The sequence below is a fragment of the Arachis ipaensis genome, chromosome B6 (genome assembly GCF_059453495.1).
Source record: "Arachis ipaensis isolate K30076 ecotype BB chromosome B6, ASM5945349v1, whole genome shotgun sequence".
Taxonomy (NCBI): domain Eukaryota; kingdom Viridiplantae; phylum Streptophyta; class Magnoliopsida; order Fabales; family Fabaceae; genus Arachis; species Arachis ipaensis.
The window spans coordinates 86,469,586-86,474,918 of record NC_142441.1 but is presented as its reverse complement, the minus strand read 5'-3'; the positions used below and the strand labels follow the sequence as shown (position 1 = coordinate 86,474,918).

Sequence of the window (5,333 nt, the reverse complement as noted above, 5' to 3'; positions counted from 1 at the left end):
AAGAGCCAACATATTTAACATTCTCAAACAACAACTTCAAAAGACATATGCACTGTTCAAGCATACATTCAGAAAACAAGAAGCATTGTCACCACATCAATATAATTAAACTAAGTTCAAGGATAAATTTGAAACTCATGTACTTCTTGTTCTTTTGAATTAAAACATTTTTCATTTAAGAGAGGTGATGGATTCATAGGACATTCATAACTTTAAGACAAAGTTACTAACTACTAATGATCATGTAATGAAGACACAAACACAGATAAGCACATAACATAGAAAACGAAAAACAGAAGAAATAAGAACAAGGAATGAATCCACCTTATTGATGGTGGCGTTTCCTTCTTGAGGAACCAATGATGTCCTTGAGCTCTTCTATGTCTCTTCCTTGTCTTTGTTGCTCCTCCTTCATTGCTTTTTAGATCTTCTCTGATTTCATGAAGGATGATGGAGTGCTCTTGATGTTCCACCCTTAGTTGCTTCCAATAATTGTGTGGAAGAAAATGAATCCCCTGAGGTATCTCAGGGATCTCTTGATTTGCAGTCAAATGTTCTACCACTGAGCTATAGACCCTTGATGGAAGCTTTTGTCTTCCCTTTCCTCTTTCTAGAGGTTTCTCTGGCCTTAGGTGCCATCAATGGTTATGGAAAAAACAAAAAAAGCTATGCTTTTACCATACCAAACTTAGAATGTTGCTCGCCCTCGAGCAAAAGAAGAAAGAATAGAAGAATAAGAAGAAGATGTGGAGGAGATGGATGGGAGTGTGTATTCGGCCATATGGGTGGGATTGGGTGGGAGAGAGATGTTGAATTTTGAAGGTAGTGGGTGTATGGATGTGAGTGGTAAATGGAAAACAGAAGGGATGATCATGAATGGAAAGAGACATGATGAGGTAGGTGGGGATCCTGTGGGGTCCACAGATCCTGAGGTGTCAAGGCATTTACATCCCTGCACCAATTTAGGCATGTAAAAATGCCTTTGCACCCAACTCTGGGCGTTCAGCGCCAGGTTGGTGGCCATTTTGGGCGTTCAACGCCCATTTGTGTGCCATTTCTGGCGTTGAACGCCAGAACCATGCCTGTTCTGGCGTTCAGCGCCCAGAAGCTGCCCATTTTGGGCGTTCAGCGCCAGCACCATGCTCTGTTCTGGCGCTGAACGCCAGACAGATGCTCCTCCAGGGTGTGATTTTTCTTCTGCTATTTTTGATTTCATTTTCAATTTTTATATTTATTTTGTGACTCCACATGATCATGAACCTATAAAGACATATAACTAAGAAAAATATAGTTAGATAAATAAACATTGGGTTGCCTCCCAACAAGCGCTTCTTTAATGTCAATAGCTTGACAGTGGGCTCTCATGGAGCCTCACAGATGTGCAGAGCTTTGTTGAGACTCTCCAACACCAAACTTAGAGTTTGGATATGGGAGTTCAACACCAAACTTAGAGTTTGGTTGTGGCCTCCCAACACCAAACTTAGAGTTTGACTGTGGGGGCTCTGGTTGACTCTGCTTTGAGAGATGCTTTTTCTGCTTCCTCTCCATGGTTGCAGAGGGAGATCCTTGAGTTTTAAACACAAGGGAGTCCTCATTCTATTGAAGGACTATTTCACCTCTGTCAACATCAATCACAGCTCTTGCTGCGGCCAGGAAAGGTCTTCCTAGGATGATGGATTCATCCTCTTCCTTTCCAGTATCCAGGACTATGAAATCAGCAGGGATGTAAAGGCATTCAACCTTTACTAACACGTCCTCTACTTGTCCATAAGCCTGTTTTCTTGAATTGTCTGCCATCTCTAATGAGATTTTAGCAGCTTGCACCCCATAGATTCCCAGTTTCTCTATTACAGAGAGGGGCATGAGGTTTATTCCTGAACCAAGGTCACACAGAGCCTTAAAGATCATGGTGCCTATGGTGCAGGGTATTATGAACTTTCCAGGATCCTGTCTCTTCTGAGGCAATGTCAGTTGATCCAGATCACTTAGTTCATTGATGAACAAGGGAGGTTCAACTTCCCAAGTATCAATGCCAAATAATTTGGCATTTAGCTTCATGATTGCACCAAGAAACTTGGCAGTTTGCTCTTCAGTAACATCCTCATTCTCTTCAGAAGAGGAATACTCATCAGAGCTCATGAAGGGCATAAGGAGGTTCAATGGAATCTCTATGGTCTCTAGATGAGCCTCAGAGTCCTTTGGTTCCTCAGAGGGAAGCTCCTTATTGATCACTGGACGTCCCAGGAGGTCTTCCTCCTTGGGATTCACGTCCTCCTCTCCTTCTTTGGGTTCGGCCATGGTGCTTATGTCAATGGCCTTGCACTCTCCTTTTGGATTCTCTTCTGTATTGCTTGGGAGAGTACTAGGAGGGATTTCAGTGATCCTTTTACTCAGCTGGCCCACTTGTGCTTCCAAATTTCTAATGGAAGACCTTGTTTCATTCATAAAACTCACGGTGGCCTTAGATAGATCAGAGACTAAATTTGCTAGATTAGAAGTATTTTGTTCAGAGTTCTCTGTCTGTTGCTGAGTGGATGATGGAAAAGGCTTGCTATTGCTAAACCTGTTTCTTCCACCATTATTAAAGCCTTGTTGAGGCTTTTGATCCTTCCATGAGAAATTTGGATGATTTCTCCATGATGAGTTATAGGTGTTTCCATAAGGTTCACCTAAGTAATTTACCTCTGCTATTGCAGGGTTCTCAGGATCATAAGCTTCTTCTGCATAAGAAGCCTCTTGAGTACTGTTGGATGCAGCTTGCATTCCATGCAGACGCTGAGAAATCATATTAACTTCCTGAGTCAATATTTTGTTCTGAGCCAATATGGCATTCAGAGCATCAACCTCAAGAACTCCCTTCTTCATAGGCGTCCCATTACTCACAGGATTCCTTTCAAAAGTGTACATGAACTGGTTATTAGCAACCATGTCAATGAGTTCTTGAGCTTCTGCAGGCATTTTCTTTAGGTGAATGGATCCACCTGCAGAAGTGTCCAGTGACATCTTTGATAGCTCAGATAAACCATCATAGAATATATCCAGGATGGTCCATTCTGAAAGCATGTCAGAAGGACACTTTTTGGTCAACTGCTTGTATCTTTCCCAAGCTTCATAGAGGGATTCACCTTCTTTCTGTCTGAAGGTTTGAACATCAGCTCTAAGCTTGCTCAGCTTTTGAGGAGGAAAGTACTTAGCTAAGAAAGCCGTGACCAGCTTATCCCAAGAATTCAGGCTGTCTTTGGGTTGAGAATCCAACCATAATCTAGCTCTGTCTCTTACAGCAAAGGGGAAAAGCATGAGCCTGTAGACTTCAGGATCTACTCCATTAGTCTTAACAGTATCACATATCTGCAAGAATTCAGTTAAGAACTGAAAAGGATCTTCAGATGGAAGTCCATAAAACTTGCAGTTCTGCTGCATCAGAGAAACTAATTGAGGTTTCAACTCAAAGTTGTTTGCTCCAATGGCAGGAATGGAGATGCTTCTTCCATGTAAATTGGAATTAGGTGCAGTAAAGTCACCAAGCATCTTCCTTACATTATTATTATTTTCGGCTGCCATCTCCTCTTCCTGTTCAAAAATTTCTGAAAGGTTATCTCTGGATTGTTGTAATTTAGATTCTCTTAATTTTCTTTTCAGAGTCCTTTCAGGTTCTGGATCTGCTTCCACAAGAGTGTTCTTATCCTTGCTCCTGCTCATATGACAAAGAAGAAGGCACAGAAAAATAATAATAATAATAGAGATCCTTTATACCACAGTATAGGGATCCCTATGTGAGTAGAAGAAGAGGGGGAGACAAAGAATGTAATATAATGGAAGAAACACAACTGTGAGGATGGCAGAGATGTGAGGTGAGATGTTAGGATATGAATGAATAAATAGAATAAGATGGGGGAGGGATAATTTTCGAAAATTATTTTGAAAAAGAGTTAGTGATTTTCGAAAATGGTTTTTGAAAATTGTTAGTATTTTTTTCGAAATTTTTTTTTAAATTAAAAATAAAAATAAGAATAATTAGTTAATTAAAAAGAAATTTTTGAAAAAGAGGGAAGATATTTTCGAAAATTAGAGAGAGAGAGTTAGTTAGGTAGTTTTGAAAAAGTTAAGAAACAAACAAAAAGTTAGTTAGTTAGTTGAAACAAATTTTGAAAACCAATTTTGAAAAGATAAGAAGTTAGGAAGTTAGAGAAGATATTTTGAAATCAAATTTTTGAAAAAGATAAGAAGATATTTTTGAAAAGATATGATAGGAATTAGTTTTTGAAAAAGATTTGATTTTTAAAATCTCAATTAATGACTTGATTCACAAGAAATCACAAGATATGATTCTAGAACTTAAAGTTTGAATCTTTCTTAACAAGTAAGTAACAAACTTGAAATTTTTGAATCAAAACATTAATTGTTTATGTTATTTTCGAAAATTTAATACAAAAATAAGAAAAAAATTTTTGAAAAATATTTTTGGAATTTTCGAAAATAACTAAGAATTTTGAAAAAGATTTGATTTTTGAAAAAGATAAGATTTTCAAATTGAAAATTTGATTTGACTCATAAGAAACAACTTTGATTTTTTTTTTTAAATTTTTGAAAAAGTCAACTCAATTTTCGAATTTGATGAGAGAAAAAGGGAAAGATATTTTTTTATTTTTGAAATTTTTATGAAAAACATGAAAATTATGCAATGCATGAAATTTTTAGATCAAAACAATGAATGCATGCAAGAATGCTATGAAGGTCAAGATGAACACCAAGAACACTATGAATGTCAAGATGAACATCATAGACACAATTTTGAAAAATTTTTAATGCAAAGAAAACATGCAAGACACCAAACTTAGAATTCTTTAATGCTTACGCACTAAGAATTCAAGAATGCATATGATAAACATGAAAAGACACAAAACAAAAAATCATCAAGATCAAACAAGAGGACTTACCAAGAACAACTTGAAGATCATGAAGAACACTATGAATGCATGAAATTTTCGAAAAATGCAAGATGCATATGCAAGTGACACCAAACTTATGATATGACTCAAGACTCAAACAAGAAACACAAAAATATTTTTGATTTTTATGATTTTCTAATTTTTTTTTTGGATTTTTATTTTATATTTTTCGAAAAATTATTTTGAAAAAGAAAATAAGGATTCCAAAATTTTTAATATGAATTCCAGGAATCTTATGCTCTAAAGCTCCAATCAGAGGGTCAGGCATGGCTTAATAGCCAGCCAAGCTTTAGTATGTAACTCAGACATGACACGCCTGACATTCCTTACATTCAATAGCCAATTGGCTAAGAAAGATAAAGAAGCTCTTCTCTTGAGTATAAG

General features: G+C 37.0%; 1 non-coding gene across 1 annotated transcript; it reads left to right on the top strand.

The window, feature by feature from the left end:
• The first annotated feature begins 3,057 nt into the window (after positions 1-3,057).
• Positions 3,058-3,165, top strand: LOC148561642 (small nucleolar RNA R71). The gene has a single exon (XR_015886924.1). It is a non-coding gene; the product is annotated as a small nucleolar RNA R71 (small nucleolar RNA).
• The last annotated feature ends 2,168 nt before the right edge of the window (positions 3,166-5,333 follow it).